The 24791-nt window shown below is 40.3% G+C and overlaps 2 long non-coding RNA genes across 3 annotated transcripts; one reads left to right on the forward strand and one right to left on the reverse strand.

The window, feature by feature from the left end:
- Positions 1 to 11940: 11940 nt before the first annotated feature.
- LOC125320574 lies at positions 11941 to 16095 on the reverse strand. Its single transcript, XR_007201190.1, has 3 exons — positions 16010 to 16095; positions 13367 to 13447; positions 11941 to 12209 (listed from the first exon to the last, which is right to left on the reverse strand). It is a non-coding gene; the product is annotated as an uncharacterized LOC125320574 (long non-coding RNA).
- LOC125320573 lies at positions 13433 to 19632 on the forward strand. 2 transcript variants are annotated; one of them, XR_007201188.1, is made up of 3 exons: positions 13433 to 13573; positions 16062 to 16317; positions 17445 to 19632. It is a non-coding gene; the product is annotated as an uncharacterized LOC125320573 (long non-coding RNA). The 2 variants fall into 2 exon arrangements; XR_007201189.1 differs by having other exon boundaries at positions 18498 to 19632.
- Positions 19633 to 24791: the final 5159 nt, after the last annotated feature.

Consider the following 24791-nt stretch of genomic DNA (forward strand, 5'->3'; position numbering starts at 1 on the left):
CCTTTCCCTTTCCCCCTTTCCCTTTTCCCCTTTCCCTTTCATCCTTTCTCCCTTTTCCTCTTTTTCCTCCTTTTCCTCCTTTTCTTCCTTTCCCCCTTTTCCTTTCCTTCTTCCTCTTCATCTTTCTTTTCCTCCTTCTCCCCTTCTCCCTTTCTCCCCTTCTCCCCTTTTCTCCTTTCCTCGTTTCCTCTTTCTCATTCTGTCTTTCCCTTTTTCTTTGTCTTTTCATTTTTTCTTTCCCCAAGTGGAGGAAATTACCTTCCTGAACACCGAGGTAGCTCAAGTTTCCCAAGAAAGGGTAAGTGCATTCTCAAGGCACTCACTTTGTCAATGACCTACTTAGGATTTGAACTGCGACCTTGTGGTTCCTGATTAAGCCCTGGAAAAGGGATTGCACACAGAGGGAGAGAGAGTGCATATCCTTACTAAGAAAGCAGATTGCTGAGGTCTGACTCTGAAAAAAAAAAAAAGGCTTTTTAATAATTTAGAAGTGAAGATGTCTGTATCCGTCACCCGCCTCAGTTTTATCTGAGTCAGTCTTGTGCAGAGATAAGACTATCTGCCCTGGCACACAAAACAATGTCTGCTTTAATGTCCTGGCCATGGATTGCACTGCAATTCCAGCTGTGCTGTGGCAGGATCAGAACAGACGTCATAGGTATTATCTCAGGAGGAAGTTTTCAGAAGCAGCTATCAGGTGTGCTCTATTGATCAACAGACCTAAGATCCCAGCCTCTTAGGAAACCCTCATATCTCATAACTCCTACCACTTAAGTGCTTGAGAAACTCTTCTCCCACTGTGTGGGTCAGCCATGTGGTGGGGAGAGCTTGCAGATGCTGTTTCTACCCACAGGGAAAAAAGGAGTTGCTTGAGTCTCTCAGTTGATGAAGGTGATATGTGCTGTGGGTTTGGAGAAGAATAAAAATGGGTTTTATGGCTGATAACCTTTATTCTGATTTTTTTTTTTCTTTACTAGGAATCATGGGAGCTTTAGTTAAATGGAACTGATTTTCTCCATTTCAGTGCAAAGTAATGCTGGTAAGTGGAAATTTCCTCACATTTTTCAGTCTAGATGACTCTCTTTCATGGTGCAAAGCTAACACTGTTCTCCTTCAGTCTTGAGTAAAATCTGGATGTCAAAATGTTGTTCAAGAGGCACTTCCAGCAGCAGATGACCTCAGGTGATGAGCTATTTTCATGTAACCATGTAAATCATGTAAACTTTCAGTAAACATCCGGAAATGGGTACCACAGCCAAAGAGGGGAACATCTCTGATGTTCTCTGACTTGAGGAGGAAGATCTTGGGTGCAAATTTCTCTTTTAACATGCTAGGACTCGAGTGGAAATTAAAAGCAATATTTGCATGCAAACCCGATATCTGAGAGGCAAAGTTACGGGGCCTGTACAGAATCTCTGGTAGAGACCATGTCCTCTGTGAGAAAAAGGGACATCTTCACAGACCTCATGAAGGGGGGAATCATGGAGCCTTCCCCTTTCTCTTCTACCACTTTGTGCTCCTGAGGAACTGTAGTGAGGCACTCAGAAATTGTGCACTGCCATATACAGCCTTATGAGATTACGATCTTAAAGTCATCACAGATTTACTCAAAAAGCTCAGTTACAGCTTTCAGTCTCTTTGCATATTCCTTGAAATCCATGAATGATTGCACAAGCTCTTACACTGCTGCTATTTACTTTTATAGAGTTGATGTGCAGAATTCTGATTTTATGAAGAGCCAGATCCAAAGAATGTAAATTCTTCCTATGATTGTCCATGTAACTCCACTGTGTTCAAAATAAAGATAACAAATCACTATTTTTTGCTCAATATGGACATTGTAACTACTAAAAGTGAATGCTTTAGAAAAAAAAGGTAGATACTTTTTCTACAAGTACACAATGGTAATAAAATGAATGACCATCAAGTTTTTTCTCCAGACTGTACGTACTGCTCCACAATGCATGGGAATTGAAAGGAAAAGAAAAAAAAGTAGAGGAGCTGCAGGCATAGATTTGAGAACAGAGTTTGGAAGAAAAGGAAGATATTTGATCAGAATAGCGATCTCTGAAGGTAGAGTCAAACAAAATCAATGGAACAAAAGCTGGCAAAACCAACTAAAGAGCTGGCAAAGATTAACTCAGCCGTTGTTTCATGCTGATCATGCGGTGCTGGGGCTAGTTTTCAGTGATTTCACAGGTGCTGTCTTTGCTTCCCACAGAAGCCCAGGATCCTCATCCCTGCTTGTCACAGGCCAGTTTTCTCCAAAGAGCTATTAACTCCACACATCTGTGGAGGGGAGGCTGCCTGCAATTCATGTGGGCCGTGGGAATACTCTTCTTAGCAGAGCACACTGAGCTCTCGTGTGTGAGCAGCAGAGTCTTCATTTGGCCTCCACTTTCAAAGCGTTTCAATGGCCTGCTTCACCATAATCCCCATAAAATAATGCGGGCCAAGGCAGAGCAATTAATTTTAATTGGTAACTCAGCCTATTGTCTTCAAAGGGAATTTGGAGATTGAGTTAAAATTTGAAAAATACATGTGTAAATATCACTTCTCAAAAGGAAAAAGAAGTGCAAAGGCCTAAGTAGAAATGCTCCTGCTGGGCGAACTCTGAAAAAGTCATTGTGCCTTAATTTCCCTGATCAATAAGGGGGGAATAATGCTACCGAATCCCTTGGCAGCACTGGAATATTTGCAAATAAAGGTTTATCAGTGTAAAACAAATCAAGCTGTTTTCACACAACTTTGTTTTTTAATTTGTTCACAATGTCAGGCAGGAGACAGCTTTGTGATGAGGGACTAGCTCTAAGGATCTCCAATACCATCTTTTGAAAACTTGCAGATAGACTTAGAATTTTGGCTTCTTCCACGACCTCCATCTAAATCAGATTATGATATATTCCCAGTGGGCATAAAGTACTAAATGGCTTTATATTTCTGCCCTTTCCTGAGCAGAATGTATGTATTTGATAACAGGAATCTGTGCAAAAGGGGAAAGGCTCTAAGCAGAGAAAAACATGATTTGGTTTGGAAATATTAGTGTTGAGGGCTCTTTGTGAAGAAACTTCTCAAGCTTTTGTTAATCACAGTCAGAGAATAGTTTAGATTTCCCTAGATATCCAAATACCTTGGTTTATTTGATGCCTATTAGGGATTTTCTAGGCACTAACTAGAGCAGTGTTCCAATCTTTTCCTGGCTGTCATTTCCCAGATCATTATGCTGTGCTTACAAAGCTGTTTGGCATCTTTGTCTTCAGCCTGATCTCTGTAGAAAAGCAGAATCAGTTAATATTACTTAAAATAAACATTTTAATGCTTTTCAACATCAGCTGTATACATGATATTCACGCAACTTCCCACCCTGAGCCCCTGTCCCCAGTGGAGAGATCTGAAGAAAGATGCCTATAAAAACAAACAAATAGAATCCCAAAACTGAAACAAGGAGCCCCTAGGAGAACCCCACCACAGTTTTAAATGTGGGATCTTGAACTTTGTCCCAAGTTTTCTCACACATTGAGTGAATTCAGTTGGCAAACACTGTGGGTGAAGATAACTGATATTTCATGTGATATGGATTTTTGGTATTGACGTGGGTGGGGAAGCAGTTATTGTTTCTGAATGGATCTTTATGCCAAACAACCCAAAAAGCTTCTTTAGAAGAGAATTCATAGGTAAAAATATGTTTTAGGGTCACATTAAGTTAATATCTAGGACTTTTTAAATTTCATACCCTGATTCCTAGGAACAAACCTCCACTGCAGACTGGTGTATTGTGTGAATGTTAATTAACTGCATACACGGATTTTAGAAGTACGAACCTTGGACTTTAAATCCTGCACAGCACCAGGTCCGTTGGCCTGTTCTGGCAATAAACATTTACACATGTGATTCACTGCTTCTCTTCAAAGCTTGAGCGCTGAACAGGCTACACAGACATGACCAAGGGAATAAACCAGAAAAATTCAGAAGGAAAATGTCAGGTCTCTGGTCATAAGGTATGTCTGTGACAGGAATATAATGAGAAGCCAAAGCACCTTTGTTCAGATCAGTGATCACCAGTCCTACGAGCCACCTTGGTTATTAATCTTTGTCTTGGCTGCTGAGATCTGGTCTCAAGATGAAGACACGTGGGATCAAAACTTTTGAGCATTTGGTTGTAATCTAAAGTGAGTAACAATTGCTCCCCCAGGGCCTGACTGAAAAATGAACACGGAACCTTGAGATGTAATGATCAGCCAACAAACACCATCAAATAAATCATATCAATTAAGGCATTGTGATGCCTTATTGTGATATAATTAGGGATTTTCCCCCATGTAAACTTGATGGTAGATTTAATTGGAAAAAATCTATCACTGTGGAAAAGAGATATTAGATTGCTTCTATTATAGAAAAGAGAGTGGCTTTCCATTCAAATATTTATCTGCTGTCCATAATCTCTCTTTTTGCCTTTGTTCCCACATCTGTGAATTGGTGGTTTTGCATATTTCCCTTTATTCAAGCATGAAGCCTCACAGAACAGAAATATTTTCTCTGGGTCATTGCTCTGTTTGGTCTATTTGATACCATTTGAGTTTTAGAGTTACGTTATTGCTTATTTAGTATTAAGAAACTATCATAAAATAAAGCTTATAGATGTGAAATTTGCAGGTGCTAAATTCAAGCTCAGTTGCTTTTGGTTGTTTCAATACTTACTAATTTCTACAGAGCTAAATGTACCTTTTTTGCTCAATATTTATTCTTGACATTAGGCGTTACCTTGAGTAACATCTAATAAGTATGTGTGAAAATAAATCTGCTGACAAAAGAGTATATTCATACGATCAGAGGATTTTTTATATGATCAGTCGTTTGCAGCACCAAGATTTTAAATGTGGGATCTTGGAATTTGGCCCATGTTTTCTCACACATTGAGTGAATTCAGTTGGCAAACACTGTGGGTGAAGATAACTGATATTTCATGTGATATGGATTTTTGGTATTGATGTGGGTGGGGAAGCAGATATTGTTTCTGAATGGATCTTTATGCCAAACAACCCAAAAGACTTCACTAGGAAAAACTTCATAGGTAAAAATATGTTTTAGGGTCACATTAAGTTAATATCTAGGGCTTTTTAAATTTCTTTCAAACGCTACTGTACAATTAGTTAACGACGGAGTAGAGAAGAAAAACACAAAACACTATAATGTAATCCAAACCAAAAATTACTTGTGGTTAATCTAAAAATAATAAATTACCAACTTCTGATCCAGCCACCTCTCTCTCTCTCCCCCCACTGAACCCAAATGTATGCAATGTGAGATCATGTAAAGTAAAAGAAAAACGTTATCACAGTTCCCTGACTGCTTGTTTTTTCTCTCAGCATCAGCTGTGAAGCTTAGATGATTTTTGTAGGTGATGTTGTTGATCCTGACATACCTGGAGAGAGCAGCAGCATGTAATTGTGCTGCTTTGAAAAGAGAAATTATCTCTGTGACCATTTCTTTCTCTGCGGCTGTTTATCTGAGTTTTTCCAGGGATGGGAAGGATGAGGGCTAAATCTCCCTTCCCCATCTCCCCTGTTTAGTTTCCTCCCCTGTCATGAGCATGTTTTGCTCATGGAGAGGAAGAAGTCTCTGCCACTCACAATGCAGAGAGCTCATACTCATTTAGTGCTTCCTACTTATCTCCAAAGAAATTTCTTCACTAGCCATTATTGCAAGAGCGTTTCAGTCAAATGTTGGCACTTTTCCTATTGCAATGGTTTTCTGCTGCTCTGGAGCTTTCAGATCACAGGGTTGAAACTGAGTCTCTTCTTACCCACTGTTCTTCTTTAAATTTCAGCCTCTGGAGACCGGCAAATAAGTGAGAACATTTTTTGTTTTAAGTAAGATTTGTTTTATCTTAAGTAACAAAGTTTCTTACTTACTTTTTTATGGAAAAGGAAAACAAAAAAAGCAAGAACACATAACACAACTGCATCCATGCCTTCAGAACTTAAGGAAACACTGAGATGTCAAGCCACACTTCAAAATCATGGTTGTTTCAAGGCATTTAAGGAAGCAGACAACCTAATACACAATGTCTGAACACTTGGTGGGTTGAAATGGAGGTAGAATATTATTTTTTCCAATTAACTCCAGACTTTAAGACAGAATAAATGCGAGGTGTTTACGAGCTTGAGACAAGATGTTGTTTTTAGATGAAGAGCAAAATAAGGGAAGGTAGAATGGAAACTCCAAAGTTCTTATTTTTTAGTTTGTAGGCATTAACCAAACATTACTTACCACTATCTATTTGGACCATACTAGAGAGTGATAAAAGTCTTTGAATTTCCATGTAGCTCCTGGCATTCACATGGGAACTCACAATAGATTTTTATCAAATTTGAAAAGGTTGCTTTTCTCTCCAGGGATGTGGTCATAAAGAGTTGCTAGGCAAGAGGGAGGGATGGTTGTCAACATTTAAAAAAAAAAAAAAAAAGAGATTTTTCACCTTTTGTGTGTTGACACACAAAGTTACAAGCACATCACAGGAGGTTGAAGGGGAATCTCTGCCGTATGTCACATGCAGTCCTGAAATTAACCTGTCCATACCTGAGCTGTGGGATGAACTCAGTGCACCAGAAAAGCACTCAAATTACCACAACTCATTTCCTTCATTCTTTCCTTCCTATTACTTCTTTTTGGTTTTTTTTTGTCTGAAGTCAGCTTTCTTCTTTATTTGGTGACTCAGATCTTTAGCTGATATAGCTGATATTGTGGCGTATTAATGTATGTATTCTGGATTTCCCTTTACCCAAAACACCATTTATTCTGCTTTAAGCACATTCCTAACATAACTACATTGTGATTCCTACAGCTTCCCAATGTTCCCGTTTGCTTCTTGTCCCAGATCACAAGGTAAATAAATATCCTCAATAAACTCACTGTCACTCATAAACGTCATCTTCCTGCTCCAAAGCCAGAACTTGCCCAAGAGTTTTCATTTGGATCACAAACACACAAATAGTTCAGCAGCAGTCCATTAAATACCATGGTAACCTGCTGCTTTTAATTATCCTCCTCTGTGCTGTAACAGCTGCGAAGCACAGGGTGACAAGCCAAATGTAATTTAAATACTGTGGTGTGCTCCAGATGTGGCAGCAATTTGCCAGGTGTTTATTTTTAATGTATAACTTGAGGCCTTCCCCTGTTAGCTCATCTTTTGCCATAGAAAAAGTCACTAAAAGCACAAATACCTTTGTATAGTAATGACTGGGATTCTTTCAATTTTGGTGACAGGGGACAGCTTTTTTTCTTCCCCTCCAGGTCTAAATATTAATTAAGGACACTATTGCTACTATTTTGAACCAAGGCCACACCACACAAGACATGATCCAAAAGCAACTGAAGTGCAGGGAAAAGTTTATGGTGTTGCTGTATTTGATTGCCTGTGGGGTGCAGATTTAGCCCTTAGGGCAGCTACATATCCCATGCCCATAATTGCACATTTGCACACAACTTTTCCCACAATTCACTGACATGAAAAATATTCAGCTTTGGATGTTTGGTTTTTTTAGTTGTTTGGGGGTTTTGGTTTTTTTTTTTTTTTCTGTTTATCTGGGATTTCAAAACCCTCTTTTTGGAGCCAATAAAACAAATGGTCAGGTTTGTCATATGTGCTTTTTTCCACCCGGACTTGGAACTCCCTGTACACCTGGTGGGTGTCCTTTAAAATATTCTGTGAAAAGAGGAAATCTGTTGGCTTAGGCCTCATGATGATGAAGAATAAGAGGTGACTAGGCATTTTGCTGATCTTTTCCTTTCATGCAAAAAATAAGAGATTTTTCACAATGTTGGCAGAAAATGGCCTTCTCATGAGCGCTTTATTGAAATCGGGAGAGTGATCATTCATGGCAGGTATTGATTTGGCAGGGCCGAACAGGCTGATGAAGATTACCAAAAAGCCAGGTCCCAACATGCCTAAAAGAATCTGTATTGTAGTACATGCATCTGTAAAATAAAGTGGTGGCTGTCTTTTATACTTTAAAAAAACCATTTTACATGCAAATGTAAAATTGCATTGCATTTCTGCCATTTAATCTTCCCAAAGAAATGAAGTGCTGACCTTAAGGGCCTTGTCAGCACCAGAGAAGCTGCAGCCATGCGTGGGCACCAAAAATTGGTGGAGGGAAATCAAAATGGGGCTCAGAGGATTTACAGCCGCATTTTCTACGGAGTAGGATGGATGCTGAACACTTCTCAAAAGACTTTTCCTGTGAATGCAGCTATTTCCAAACAAAAGGGACTCCATGTCCTAAAGCAGGTGACTCAGGCCTGGGGAGTCCTTATTCCAGTCAAATGGGAACAAAACACTAACTCCTCCTTTTTGAGCCAAACTTGAGGTGGTCTTTACTTCCCTGCCTCTGCTCTTGGTGTTCCAGATGGGATGTGTCAATATTTAAGTGTTTTTTCTTTCAGGCTTGGAAAACATGAAGGTTTGGGCCTTCGGTTTATTACATTTTTATTTGGTGACTCATCACGGCAACCCTGCACACACAGACACTGAGAAATGAGCACATTTAGCTCCAGAAATGTGGCTCAGGGAACAACCCAGAAGAACCTATGCTCACAGCTGTCACTGGAGAGCAAACAGCAGAAGGTGATGCCATGAAGATTTTTTGCCTTTTCTTTACACCCCTTTTATACCTTTTTTAAAACTTCTGTATTCTTAGTGCTTTTTGCCTGCATTCTTAGACTTGTTTGTCAAACTGAGAGACTAAACATTTTAGAAGCTTCATAGCTAGGGATCAGTGTGCCCCAGACCCCAAGGTCCTCTCCAGAACACATTCTGTAAACCAAGATAGAACCATCCAGGGGAAGGTTCCTTGGGGAGGGGGGGCTCACTTGAGCCTCTCATTGGGGAATTTTTGATAGATATGCTAATTAGTAAGATCTATAATGTTATACCAGATCTTTTGGGGGGTGCATTTTTGCGGGGTGCATCTCGATGCATATGACCTGGACGTGTGCACCTAAGGATCCTTAAAATAAATACCAAGGTAAAATCCCTTTTCCCCTTCTAACTGTGTTTGACTCTTGATTTTAAGACCAGGAAAAGGCATCAAAGGAGTTTAGCAGAAAATGAGGTTAAACCAGCTCCAGGGCAAGCAAGCTCTGTGGTATCACTCAGGAGCCACACAGCTTCCTAGCACTGCTCTCAAGAGATAGTTTCCAAAAAGAGCAAAGCAAACCCTTTCCCCTGGTTTTCCATGGAGTAAATGACCAGCCTGGATTCTGGGAATGGCAGAAAAACTCCAGTGCTGCTGAAGTTTTCTGGTTTGGGGCAGAAGCAGATTTGGGATAACGTGTTTTCTGAGAAATGGTCTGCACTTCCCAACGTGTCTTTAATATGAGAGTTGTTCCCACTTGCCAGTGAGCTTTACTTTTCCTCCAAATTTGCTTTGACAGTATTTATTAACATTTTGAACCTCATATTGTTTCCATTACTTTGTTATTTTAAGCTGGAGGTCTAACTTTAGACAATGTAATTCTCAAGTTTTAAAAGCAGAGGCACCATATATTCCATTTTCTTCCACAAAGAAAAGACACAACTTAGTCTGTCAGCTGATATGATAAACATCAGGCAGTTACCATTAGCTTTCATACTGACAATCAGAAATTCTGAGTCTTTTGGAAAAAAAAGTCCATGCTTTAGACATTCAGTCTGACCTATTGCTTAAAAATCTGAATGCAATGCTAAATTAATAAAAAAAAAAAAAAGTAATGATTGTCGTCAACAGCTGCAGGATTATTAATGTAATTCTATAATATATTTATTTTGGAAGTGAAAATGAAAAAGAGTGAATCAGAAACATCCGAATTTAACTATCAACACTCCATGAAAGAAAATTTGGAAGCCTTCTCTCTACATGCAGATACAGCAGAACTTTATAGATTCAATTACTGATTTAACAAGAAAAAGATCTGCATGGGTTGTGCTCAAGGGACAAATGTTCTGATCATCTGTGCCTTGTTTATTTTTAATTAAGTGAGGGATTTAATTCATGAGATCCTTCATATCTTTCTCTGGTGTTTCTGTCCCTAATGTTTTATTTTGTGAATGGTCACACCATTAGGACAATTATGCCTTCTGAGGAAGTGGCACAGCTTATTTACCTGGGTTATCTGAAGGTCTTTCACTACTGCTCAACACTGTCCAAGTGAAGTGACTTTAGCCATGCTCACCATCATGCAGTGGTACAAACACTTTGTAAGGGTTTATTAATCAGGGATAAACCACCAATGTTGCTTCTTGTCCTGGACTGGATTTTGCACAACCTGCACAGGTTTTTCTGTGCTGTGACCTTTGGTTCCAGGGTGATTATGGGCGAACCTAACCATGGTGTCCCTGAGCCTGTGTGTGTCAGGTCAATTCACAGCAAACCTCAGCTCCTTGCACTTGGAGCCACTTCTGAAAGGCACTACTGAAGAGAATTTCTGGCCCTTTTCTGTCATATATTTAACCTTGGGCTTGCTTGTCACAGGCCTAGACAGAAAAGTGCAGGAAGTTGTCCCTCAGCCTCCTTTTCTTCTAGCTCAACAAACCTGAAGTCCAGAGCTGCTCTTCACAAGACATTCATGCCAGCCCTTAAATGGCAAACACTCTAATTACAGCACATTAGGCTGGATCTGGTTGTGGAAAATAATAATAATAAAAAAATTGCAGACACCATAATAAACTACAGCCTAGAAGACAAACTATGGAGGCCAGGAAGACAAAGCAGTAATTGAAATTACATCTGGTGCGTAACACTGTTTTTACAAGCTTCCAACTTCAAGGAACATTTAATTATTCTAGGATTATAATTACTGCATGAAAAAGCACTGAATCATTACATTTTCTTGAAGTTTTTTATATATATAGTTTACCTGAAATCTTATCACAGGAGAGTATCATGGAAATGTACCTCAAAATCCTTGTTTCCAGAAGAACATGGAAATTGTCACACACAATAAAAATACATTGAAAATCAAAGATTTGCAGCAGATGGCTAATTTTGCCCCTGCTTGGATCTGATAAATGCATTCATCTGGACAAACAGCTGGCATAAATAATTAGGGCCAAAAGCGCTAATAGGGTACACAGAGCTGCTCCACCGAGAGGCTGAAGAACACCTTCAAAAGGGGGAATACCTTGATATTGCTCTTTTTGTTGGTTTCAGTTTCCTTCTTCAGACACAGGAGATCTAGAAGTATTCCTGAAGAGTAACAGGCACAGTTTCTGTTTCATTCACAGGCTCAAGCAGACAAAGCTCAGTATTTGGACATGGACTCATCTTAGAATCCCAAACCAACAGCACTAATTCAAACTAGCCAAGAATAAGGTCATTATTCTTCTATTTTCCATCGAGACAACTTTTGATAATTCACAGTTTTGCCACCTGGTAAACTCATTGACATAAAATTGCCCCTTTCTGAGCTATCCCTCTCAGTTAAGTGTGGGTTAATACAGTACTTTCCTGTATATTAAAGAAAAAAAAAGGGAAAAAAAGGAAAAAAACCTGGCTGTGCATAAAAAGTAGTCTTGTAGAAGATAAAAATCTCTAAGAAGGTTACATCTATGACTGCCCTTAATTTCAAGTTATGCAAAGATGCAAAATTACTGAATTCCAGTAGCCTTTCACAAGTGGACAGAAACAGTGTGTGGGGTGTTGCCAAGATGTTCTCATTTATTTCACCTTAGCCATTGCTTCTCTCTTTGGGAGCTAACATCAACTATTCAGATCTAGTGGCTGTCAGTGCTATTACCTGCACTTCTGCAGCCAAAGGCCACCTTCCTTCCTGTTCAAAACCTTACTCACTGGTGGAATTACGCAAGCACAGCGTAATAAGAGAGATCTAATTACATTGTTCCTTTTGGGTAGGGCTTCCCCCGTCTCCAGTCAGAGAATTTTTTTTACAAGATACCTTGTTTGTAGATTTTGTGCCAGTAGAGTTACAAGTCCTTTCTTAGAGTACTGCTGAGTGCAGTTTACTGATGGGTTTATACAATTCCAATGGTTTATTAGCAGTTTGAGGAAAGAGGTGGAAAACTACTGTCATAGCTATGACTTAATATTAAATGACAACATATGAAGATTTTCTGCAAGTTTTGCATGCTCCTTCCTAGTGGCAGGCTTTGTTTCATTGACGTGGCTTCTTTCAGAAATCTTTGCAACCAGAAGATGGTTCGGGGAATGCACCTACCAAAATCAGACCAGGTTTTGTTTAGATGACTGTTTGGAAAGAGATCCTGCTAAAGCCACCCACAAGACATGATTAGTCCAGCTGACTTTCAGTCTCATTTCCAGTCTGTACCCAGTAGTCAGAGCAGAATCCACGCATATGTGGGACTAATGCATTTGTCTGTTTGATATTTTGACCAAGCAAATGGAATTTAAAAACATTAATACTAGCTGGAGAGCAAGAGACCAAGGAAATCTTGTCAAGAAAAAATTTCAGTTGTGCCATGTCAAAATTTGTTTAATTTGTTTAGTTGTAGATTAGTGACTGCTTTCCAGGTTGGGTTTTCTCTTTGTTTCACCAAGAATTGAATCAGCTCGCATGCATCTGACTATCACGGGAGTGTTTGGGCTTAGATGAACAGTGTAGTGTGCAGAAAGGCTCTAGATGTGATCAGAGGAAAAGAAAAGAAGTAACTCTGCAAGCTCTGTTGAAAATATTTTTTCTTCTTTTTAGCTGTAACACAAAACTAACATAAAAATTACTGAAATCCATGCAAAGAATATTTGTTTGCACATGCAGATCAGTAGAACAGCATACACTCCATCAACAACAATTTGTTTTAAAGAAGTTTGAAGACTTGGTTTCTGTGTTATGTAGTAAATATTTATTCACTATTCTACTAAGTTACAAAAGGAAAAGAAAATCTACCTTTTTATTGCAATAACCATGGTGATATTCAGAATAATGGTACAGCAAGGGACATAGCAACCTTATATTCTCCAAACAGATTCTATATATTTTTTAGATTCTATTGCTGTATTAAACTATTGAATATTTAAATGGCCAGGATAGGGAAGGACAAAAAAACCCCCAAATAATCTCTTCTTTATTCAGACTGTAGTTCATATTAGGCCACCTTTCCTGATAGGTTCTTCTTGAGGAAATTGCAAACTGTCATAAGGATCTGCAACCAGAATGGCCTTTCCTGTGGTATCTGTTTTCCCTCCTTCTTTATGAATCCAGTAATAACATAGATAACAGAACAAGCATCTTTCCTTACCATACCCTTGTGAGATAAGGTGGAGCTGTCATTACCATCTGACAGGGAGGGAGAAACCCCAGGGGTAGTTTTGACGTAATAGTGCAGAACATATTTCTCTGCTTAGTGTCTTACCTTCCAAGATAAGGGCTGCTCTCCCACTGCAGTGTAGATTGGTAAGAGGTGATTAACTGTGCTGGAAATTTCTTAAGGTGGCTGAGAGTAAACAGAGAAGAGAAGGATGTTTCCTGAATCCACATCAGCCGCAACTAAACCCCTATTACTCTGCTTTACAGAAAGAGGCCTTCCCTCCTGTGGAAAATTTAAAGGGGTACTTTTGAGGTAAGCACATTTCTTTTCTCCCTTCAGGTCAAGAGCTTAGTCCATTTTTTTTTTTTTAATTATTTTTATTCCTTTAAAAAAATTATTTTTATTTTTATCATATTGTGACTTTTTTTGACTTCTAGCTATTTTAAGAAAGCCTCGTGTTCAATGTCATGCTTTTCCTGGTGGTTCTGCATTGCCTGACCGACCACTTTCCATATCCATCCCCATTGCAATAAGTGCTCTAAAAGACAAACTGTGAGATAAAACAGGGATGGGAAACCTGCTTTACAGCTGACCACTGTGTCTTTAATCTGGTGTACAGTCTATTTTTCTAACCAATACATGAACCAGTGAAGCTCTGGATGAAAAAGATGTTATAGCCAATGTTTTGAGCAGGGTCTGTTTGGGCAGGAATGTGCTGAACACACCCATTGGTCCAGCTTTGCGGGTCAGATGGACAAAGAGATTTCTAACTCAGTGTTTTCAAGTGTGAGGCAGTCCTGGCCCCACCAAGCAGACCTTGAGGAGCCAGGAGATTTTGTAGCTCTCGTCTCCAAGGTGAGACCACAGCTGGACAAGGAGTTTAATAAAATCAGGTTTGGAATTTGTGGCACTAAATGTGTCACTCGTGGACCTGGAACACAGATGTTCACCACGAGCACCCAGTCCAGGAAAAGCAAGGTCTTGCTAACACAGACATGTGTGGACAGCCCCGAGCTCCTGTGAGCCATGTGTTGGAGAGGTGCCACGTGGCTGTGTTGCCATGACTTTATTTTCAATCTAACAAACCCAGCCTGTGAGCACAGGGCTTCCCAGGCCAAGCACAGCACCCTGCTAGCACAGGTCTCCACCTCCCCAGTAACATCCAGCCTCCTCCAAAGTGAGCTGGATCTGCAGTTGGATCTGCTTATTCACCTCCATGGACACGTGTCTAAATGACTTCCCAGAAACCACAGAGCAGTTGCTGGAACAGGAGAGATTTATTCTCATTCATCAGACCAGGAAAGTGCTGTGCATAATGCAAAATGGAAGGCAAACAATTTCCTAGTCTTAATCCCACGCCTTAATCACTCTTTTAGCCTTTACAGTTGCAGTTTAAGTTTTCCTAACCTTCAGAGGGGCAGAGGAAAACAAATTTACTGCAAATTCCAGTTTAAGCCTTATTTTTTTTTTCAGAAATATAATCATGCTCTTGAAAGCCAACAAAACTGCACTTTGTATTAAAACGATATTATGTCTTGGTACTCCAGGCAACCCTTCAGCAAGATTTTCTGATCCATATTTAAGATCAGACAAGGGCAGGCAGTGTCAGGTGAGAACAGTGTTCAGCCACATCAAAAGGCTTCAGTCACAGTGAATTTTGATCACAAAAATAATTACACCTGCTTGTGTCCTGTACCTCAGAAACCTTACTCTCATACCACTTTGCTCTGTCAATAATCAGACCAAATAAGCTCATATGGCAATTCTTCATCCATGTTATACTTCCAAGTACATATACTTCCAAGTACATATTTGTTACATGCATTTCTCAGAGGTCAATGATTTATTAAGCATTCACCTTGTGGCATTTACATCAGTACCCTATAATAATGATGTGCAAGCACACTTTTACAAGACTTTCATGGGACACCACAAATAATATAATGGAATGAATCAAGCAAGTGATGACAATTAGTTAAGTAACGCAAGAACATCTGCTGTAACTTGCAGTTCAAGCAAAATATGAGGTGGTAAAGGCCAGTAGTATTAGGTCATCTCATGGGACAAGAATGTTTATAATACACTAATTGTGAAGTATTTCCTATAGATGTTACACAAATTCATCTGAAGAGCATCTCATTTCATAGCAAACTTTGCTGCCTTTGGAAGTTCTCACAGCTTTGCCTCCTGTTAAACCATCTTTGCTCATGTGATGTAATAGTCTATTCTCAGGAATTAAATGCATATTCTTTCCTTGAGGTAGGAAGATGAGTAACTTTCCATGAATCAAGCTGATGAGAAAATTTCCCTGAGGGAAAGCATTGTCCATTTACCTCAGCTTTATTTAAAAAAGAAGAAAAAAACCAGGTTACATCTACCCATTGCAATCCAACAGACAGTGCTCCCACGTCCAAGCTGATTGTGGCCTAAAATGTTAACCTGGACAGGAAGGTGTGCTGGATTTAACCACAGACTCATGAGCAGTTCTTATTACTGACAATGCAATTGCCAGTACATGCAGAAGTCTTAGACAGGCACAGGTCAGGGATTTCTAATGAAGTCTAGAGAGGAGTACAACTTTCTGCAACACCCACTCCCAGGGTTCATTCTTAAACCCAAAATATGCTAGTTTCAACAGTTTAATCTTTGCCACTCACCTGAGCACCACAGAGAGAAACAGGAATCCCAAACCCATACACGTTGTCTCAAAGGAGAGATGATTAGCTCCATGGTTTTAAAAATACTTACCTGGTGTTTTTATGGTTTTTTGGTTTTTTTTAATATTTTCTCTCTTCTTCAGCCTGATGCAGCAAACATGCTTGACCTGACTGCTAGTGACACCTCCCTGTGCGTTTCTGCAGTCCCTAAGAAAGGCAACAGTGTGCTCAGGTGTTACCAACAGGTGACTGAACTTGTGAGGCACAAAGGCAAAGATGACTCAGAAGTTTTGTCCAAGTGGAGAAGGGAGCAGGAACCTACAGGTACCACTGCTTCCACACAAACACCTCCCAGCCAAAACCATCTGTGGACCTGCTCTGTGTCCCTGGCTCCTGAAGGTAAAGACCAATCCTAAATATGCTCCTCTTACCCCCAGATTTTTTACAGCCAGGACAGCACGCTGTTCCCTTGCTAGTGTAATAAATTGAATTAGTGTGACTAAGTTAACAAAATTTGGTTGGTTTCCTCAGAAGCTGGGTTTGTTTTCCAGTGCAGGATCCATACCCTGTGTGGGGACAGCCCCTGGCTGTGTGTGTCCTTGGTGGGTCTCCACCAGCCAGGGTCACAGGCACTCACATGCCCACGGGGCTGCATGCAGCCACAAGCTCTCCTCCGACCACGTAGGAGCTCCCATCCCATGGCAACGGGGCACAAACAGGAGTGTTCTGGGTGGCTGTTTGCAGGTTGTTGCTGGCAGTTGCCATGGTGCCTGGCAGGCAGGTGAGAGAAGCCCTTCTGAGGGGCACTGCCAGCAGCTGGCTGCTCCTACCCGCCTGGCACGCAAGGTTTCCCTTCCCACCCTCTGCCCGGAGAGCAAAGGAGGTTGAATGGACACACACAGGTGTGTGTTTGGCCACGTGGCAGCAGCATCCTGCAGAGGCAGGTGCCAAAGGAAGGTGGCATTTCTGTTGGCTTGCATTTTGGATACGCTCTGCTGTCAGTCGAGCACGCACCTTCTGCCAGGAGGACAACGGCAGTGCTGTTCCTCCCACGTGGTGGAAATCCTTCTGCACAGTAACAAATGCTGCTTTCCTTGTATCTCCTGCCGGTGCTTCTGAGAAAGCCTTGGTATCCTGCTTTACTCAGAAATGTAGCATGGTCCACACATCAAAATTAGATGTTCTTGGAATGCTGCTTTGTATAAGTACGTGTTGAAAAAAGGCCCAGAGACAGCTTGTTTGCAAACCTGGGGTTTTGCTTTGTTCTGAGTTTTAAGGACAGGACTGACACTGAAAGCCATCCTGTCCCAACCTGCAAATAAATTCCTTTCAAAGTGAATAATCAGTATCACTAACCCCACTGAATTTCCATGGTGATGCCGACCATGGCGGTGTGAGAAACCCATTTGCCTTATTTCAAAGCGACCCCTTTCAACACCACCCAACAATCACAATCTGCCAAGGTACAGATTGTACTCTCCCTCTGAAGATCCTCTCACCACCTCTCTCTTCTTTTTTGCATGCAGTTCTTCTCGGCCTAGATGGCCCTTGACAATTTCTGGGAGAAGGAATGAGAGAATTTTGGATGCCTCTGAATTTTATGAATCAGCCTGGCAAGTTACTGGGAAAAGCATTCTCCTTCAGATTGAATTAGAGTTGACCATAGCAACAGGATATCTCAAAATGTGTTTGTCAATTAAGAAAGGAGCAAAACACTTCAGATTAACCTGGATGATTTGTTTTAATTGAAAAATTATTCATTTTATATTTGGATTTGTAAAACCTTTGATCCACTTGCCCTTCTTTAAGAAGTATAAAAGAGAGTATAAAAACAATGCCTTTCTAGGAAAGGAAATTTTCCTGCAGAAAAGTGTCCCAAGTTTAATTTTATAGATTAAAATATTTGAACTGTAAAAAAATTGATCCAACCTTAAAAGCACGTTTGGTCTTCTCAGCATTTCTCAGTGTAAATAGAAAAGAAATTAAATAGTATTTCTATCTCTATATCCTCTGGATTACTTAAGAGCTCAAGAGGTAATGAGAACATTCTTCTGGCTGTGTTTTAGGGTCTAACCTGCAGCAAACTTTTGCTGAGCTGCCAGTGGTCTTGTCTCAACAACGTTCCGTTTGAGTGAACTTATTCCAGGTGTACACCACCACACTTTGAAGAGCATAAGGCCTTAAAATCAATGTCTGCTTTGTGTTCCTGTGACAATGGTTTACGGTTGCCAAAACCACAGTCCTTTTCCACAATATAAGTAAAAATTGGACATGCAGGATTAAGATTAGATCCCATTCCCTTTCCCTTTGGCTCTTGTAAAGAGCAGGCGTTTGGAAGAAAAAGGAGGAATCAGGAGTCTAGGAATCAGGAAAAGAGATAACATGTCCTTAGTGGGGGAAGAAATACAAAACCTGGATTTCCAGTGTGATAGCAAGCAGCCTTCTGAGTCAACAGTGTCAAAAATCCCTGTGTTTCACAAAGGGAAAAGGGCATTTGCCAGAAAGTCTGTCCAGAACATCATGTTTTCCTGTGAATCTGTGCCCCACAAGTTCAAACCCATCTGTGATCTTCTGTCCAGACACACTGACCAGGTGCTCTGCTGGTGAGGGTCAGAGGAGCTTCCCAATCATCAGATCCTCATTTCTACATGCTGGTGAGGCCAGAGCTGTGCTTCCTTGGGAGGCGGTGACACGGGGGTGACACGGATTTCACCGCGGGATTAACGCAGCAGTCAGGTGCACGAATAACCAGCGGCTCAGCACACCCTGCTCAGCACACACAGGCGTAAACAGACCTACCAAGGGGTTCCAGTCAGCAGGACTGCCTTGTCAAGGGGGAATAAACCCACTGCTAACAACAGGTTTACTCGTGGCACTGCGTTGTACAAGCTGCAGGAAATTGCTGACGTTATGCAACGAGTCTCGTCAGAGCCATGAAACCGACTGTGCTCTGTGTCAATTTGCCTTTATCCCTGCTCATCAAAGGCAGAATGAGCTGTCATTATTTCCAGCGTAGGACAGAGGTGAGAAAAGTGCCTTGGACAGAACTAACAAACAGGAAAATGAAGCTTCCCTTGTTCTTTTTTGGTTTGGTTTGGTTTGGTTTTTTGTTAGATAGTCATGCCACAAAGCACTGCGTAAGATTTGTGTTTTCCAGCCAATAACATCTTAAACCACAAAACCTACTGCTTTTGTGGAAAACACAAGTTAGGGCACTAAAGGATTTTTTGACCTGTTCTTTATAATAAAACATGTTAATCAGCAGTGTCAACAAATCAAACAGATTGATGCTTTCTGCTGTTTTTAATCTTTAGGGTTTTTAAAGTCACCGTGCCATCAATTTTCCTATCCTTTTATAATTAAAAAATAAAGTGATTAGAAATATAAGGTATTCACTTAGAATATATTCACTCTTTTTTTTTTCTTTTTTTCAAGAGAATCATTTCCTGTTGGCAGGACGGTTTGAAGCTCTGAGTTGCAGAATATTAAAACAAATGGGGCCTTCCCTGGTTAGTTCACTAGGAGCTCAGTTTGTGAAAACTTTCCTATTTGGCTGCTTATAATGCCTCTTTCAGCACAGTCCTAATTATTGGGTCAAATAGCTGCTGTTATCATATAGATGTCTTCACAATTTTGATAGAAACTATAACAACTTAAAACACATTTTTCCAAATAAATTGAACAGAACTGTGAAGGCATTTTCTGTGCTGTGAACTTTCTGGCTTTTGTGGGGTTAATTTTTTTTAATTACTTTTAATCTGCTACATTTTTATCTTTCCTTTACTGTGTTGTTACGTTAGTCTTTAAAAGCTGGTGATAAAACTCCAACAGTTTTCAACAAAAGAGAAAGAAGAAAAAAAAAGAAAAAAAAAAATTTAAAAATTGCATTGGTTCCAGACGACCAGAAGGCAAAAAGTGTTGGTGGTCCTTTTCCCTTTGGTCCTACAAGGAAACAAGAGTTTTTATTTCTGTTTAAATGCTTAGAAGGGGGGAATTAGTCTATCAAATACAATCTCATAACACAGTTTTGGAAGGGGTTGTAAGGAAATGACATTTCTATTGGCATTTTGGGGGCTACTGAAAACATGGATCATTACAGTAATGTCTAAAATATATATTTGAGAACTTCTAGATGTTTATTACTCACCCGAAGTACCACACCATAATACCAAAATGAGCATTTTTCATCACAAAAATTTGTGTACTGTGGACTGTGCAGCACAGCACAACCAGACTTTCTCAGTATTAGATCTGTTTCTGTTTGGGCTTAGATATTTTTGGGAGAGGAAGGAAAAGAAGGAAAGGAAGGAAGGAAGGAAGGAAGGAAGGAATAGAAACATTAAGACAATAATAAACAATAACATCAGAAAAGCCCTCTAAGATCGAGTCCAACCATTAACCATTACAGCACTGAACCATTACAGATGACCATGGCTACTTGCAACATCAAGGAGGTTTATGGTGCTGTCCATTGTGAACAAAGACTGACAGATCCAGCTGTCTGAAAGACTGCAGAGGTATAGATGTAGTCTTATATAAAGTATCTGTACAGATGTGGGCTGGGAAGTATTTCCAAAAGAAGCTGCAACTTACCTTGGTGCCAAATCCATTCTCCCCAGAGAAGACACAGCTCCATTTTTGTACTTCAGACTCAATTGATTCAGATTGTGATCCATTCCTACTCCTCCCCACAGCAGTCTAATTAAGCTTTTGATGGAATTCTGTGAATTCAAGGTGGGGGATCCTGTCATCCAAGTCAAAGGCTGACAGCTTAACTCCACTGACCTGATTATGATGATATTTACAATGGTTTAGAACCCACTTTTGCAACACAGGTACTCTCACTCTTATATTGCAACTGCTACTTTTGGCTTTAATGGCAGATTAATTTCTGATCTATGAATACATTTGTGGATGTGTGCTGTGTACACATATACATCTAAAAACCCATTTTTTGAAGCACACTGGAAAGATGAGTGGGACGATCACTCTCTTCCTCTTCCTAGGTGCTGGGTCAGGGTTTTGTTCCAGAATCAAAACCTCCTGGTTCCTGAGAAGCAGCAGTGACGAATTGATTCTGTTCAGGAAAGCTGACTCAGAGTCTTCACTTTTTCTTTTTTTGCTAATAGAATCTAAATTGCAGTGAATCAGAGGAGTTAAGTGGAATGAGACAAAAGGAAAGACTTGAGTCAGTCAGATGCTGCAGTCAGTGTGGCTCACCTTGAGCTGGTACTTTACAAAAGACTTTAAAACACAGGGAAGTTATTTTGTTCTTTGGTGACAGTGCAGTGCATCTTTTCCGTTCTCTGGCTGCTGTGCATGCTATAGGCTGTGGAGTTGATAATAGGAGTAGATGGTGAAAAGCCCATGCTTCTCCAAAATGGATTTGCTTGGGTAAAAAACTGCGTTCTGGCAACACATGTGGGCTTATTTATTGTCAGTGTTTCTAAAGATGCCAGTCAAGGTCACAAGATTCAGTCACTCGTGTGCAAATCCATCTGGAATGACACATCCTCTGTCGAACCACCTCCTGTGAAATTCGATGTGAGCAACACTAAGGATCATGTCAGAGATGGGAAGAGATGAAATGCCTCTCCCCGAGGCATGGAGTTGCCTGCTGCTTTCCCTAACACCACGTCTGTCATGCAGCAGGCAAAAAAAGGAGTTTAACCCAACAGTGTTGCTGAGGCATCTCTTGGCACAGAGGCATCTGGCTGGACACTGAACATTCTCCACCTGGATTAGACATCTTGGTTCTTTAAATTAGATTTAAAAAGTGTTACCTTCGCTGGATTCGCATAAAATTGGTAACTCTCCATCATTTCCAGAGCAATACTCTCGTAGCTGCATCTCATGGCACACAGAGTCTGGGAGGGCTCTGCCTGCTCCAAGTGGCTCTGTGCTCTGCTCAGACAGGAGGCTGATGAAATCAACCTTTAATGGGTCACACTGAATATGTGTTGGTGCCTTAATCATGCCCATTTGTGGGTCACAGGAATCCTGGGCTGAATGCTAGGTAAAAACTCCTGTTGTTGTTTTGTATTTATCCTGCAGGGTCACATGTACATTTACAGCTTGTTCCTTAAGACCTAGCTATGCCACAACTAGATTTTTTAAATCTACTCTATGCTAAAAGCACCAAATAGATGGGTGCTTAAACATGGGACATTTTCATCTGCTGCTACCTAGACCCTCTTTTCACTTTCACAGAACAAGACTCTGCTCTGAATTCCTAAGTAAAATTCTGTTTTTGCTGTGGCAAGCTTCCTTTTTTTCATACACCAAGGGAAACACTGCATTAGGCCAAATGACTCAATGTTGTTTGGGAAAATGTATAACTACTAAGGGCACTTGTTATGAAAGTTCATCTGATTAAAGCTGGTTAGGAAGCAAATCTAAGGATGAAAGGAGGCTTTTGTGAACTTTTCTCTGAAAGCACATTAATCCTTAATAAGATATGGTGTGATACAGAGCATGTTGCTGGTTTGACCTGTGGTAACACTTCTGAGATTATTCAAGGGATGAATTTGTCAACAACAATCTGTAATCTTCTATTTATAGGCAGAGTTCAAATGGATTTTATTGTGTTCCTCCTCACCTTCCCTTCTCTAAAAGCCCAGGGGCCAAAAAAGGAAAAACACTTGTGTGGTATTAGTGGAACTTGCCATGAGTGACAATTTCACTTTCTTTCCAAGTCATATCCCAAAGCAAACTCTGCAATCTGCCAAAGCCTAGTCCTTAGCAAACCACTGGTGGTACTGTTACAGGGGGAGGAAACACCAGTGGTGAAAAGCCTATGTCCAAACAGAAACTTTCCCTATCATGAAGGGAGCAGTGGACAAAAATTTCTCTCAGCAGCTGAACATCTGATCTGAATTCTTGCTTTCCAGACCATTTAATCCATGCACAGATGGGCAAATGCCTCATTCCATTTAATGAACTCTTCCCTGCCTCTGTGCAGGATACAGAACCATCTGCATTGTTTATTTATATATCTTCCCTATTTTCTCTGTTTGCCAAATATTTTTTTTCCCTCTGTCTTTTTGCCTTCAGTGGTGTCATAATCCCAGCTCTTAGATTGAACTCTATCTCTTTATCTAGTCAAGACAATTTTCTCTGCTTATAAATTTCATGAAAAGCTCATAGAAAGTTTCTTGCACTAGTCCTCTAGCTAACTCAGCCTGGGGTCACCACGGAGCAAGAACAGGACCAGAATATTGTAGGTTTATATGTGAATTTTATCGTAATTTGCAGAGATAAGGTTCACAATATCATCTTCCAGATATAAATTTGATACAGACACTCTAGACCCAGGTGGAACTGAAAAAGAAGACACTCTGGATTTTTACATATTAACTAATCTTTCATAGGTTCTCTCATTGCCCTTGCCTGTGGGCAAAAAGATGAGAGGAGCTGTAATTGGGTTAATCCTCTGTATTGTGCTAACAGGCATAGGAAAACACATCCTGCTCCAAGATACCTAAATAAACTCCATTTATGATGTTCTGACTCTGCAGCCAGATTTTTTAAAACATGACATGTCTTTGGGGATAATGCTATCAAAATAGCTCAATCTTCTCTCAAAAGGAGAAAATTCCTGCTGGCTTGCTGCTAATCCAAGGTTTGCATGTACCTTTGCACGATTTATTTAGAACTGGGATCTGCCCCTTCCGAGTCACCTTCTCTTCACTTCACATTTTCATCCTTTTAGCCATATTTTGTGTCTTACAGACACTTTATACACCTTGGGATTAACCCACTATGATGTCTTCCATCCCTAAATGTACTGCTACAGCTAATTTTGATCCTGAGCCTGCAGAGATTGAAGTTTCCTTGCTCTCCCCACTGCCAAATTCTCTTTATCATTAATTTATTCCAGCTTTGCCTTCTAAGAGGAGGCTTGACACTTTCTTGCCCATGAATCGTCTTCCTTCATTGCACTTTTACTTTTCTTCTAAAGCCCTGTGTAAACACTTCCTCCACAGGTTATTCAGGAAACGTTCAACCAAGCCTGCAGAACATTACAGATTTCCTCCATAGAAGTGTCAATAATTCTTGAACTCATTGCTGATGGTTTTTTTTTCCCGCCAGAAAAAAAAACATTCAAACTGATGTCTTTCAGGTATGATCATGGTGCTTCAGAACTACAAAATAAGAACATGCAAAGGCTGGATTTTCTCCCAGACTTGCATGCTGATTACATTATTACACCTAGAGATCCAATTCTTTATTTCTCGCCAGGGAATTGAGAAGTCTCCTCTCCTTTTACTGGTGAAAGAACAAAACTGTGGAGTGAGTTATGTTTAATATTGAATTTGTATATGTAAAGACAGATTGAGGATGCCAAACATGAAATTACACCAGATGTCCTCTGTGAACACAACTGGCTTATTACACAAATCCAGAGTTCTTTCACTGCAGTTCTAAGAGCTTATACTGAAATCTAAATTTCAGCAAAATTCCTTGTGCATATGCAAACTTGTGTGTAGAAACTGGTTCCAGGCAACTCCCAGTGTTGCATCCTTGTTAGCCATTTGAGGTTTTCTTCAGAGATGGTGGGATAGGAGCAGTGGCTTGGATTTTGGATGCAACCTTTCAAGATTTTCCTCTGGTTGAGATCTCATTTATCATTGTACTTTTATACATATTTTGTGTACAAAACCTGTTGTCTTTCCTGAGGCTTACTCTGGCTGGTAATATTTAGCTGCAGATCAATTTAGCCTGTTTGGAAGACTTAAACTGAAGGTTTGGGTCCACATTTGACAGTGCTCACAACCTTACAAGCTCTTTTGAGGGCTTACACCTCCAGTTTTATTACCATTTACAAGTCTGGGAACCTTTGTAAGGTCTCATACTTCTCCAAATGGCATCTC

The sequence above is a fragment of the Corvus hawaiiensis genome, chromosome Z (genome assembly GCF_020740725.1).
Source record: "Corvus hawaiiensis isolate bCorHaw1 chromosome Z, bCorHaw1.pri.cur, whole genome shotgun sequence".
In the NCBI taxonomy this organism is placed as follows: Eukaryota; Metazoa; Chordata; class Aves; order Passeriformes; family Corvidae; genus Corvus; species Corvus hawaiiensis.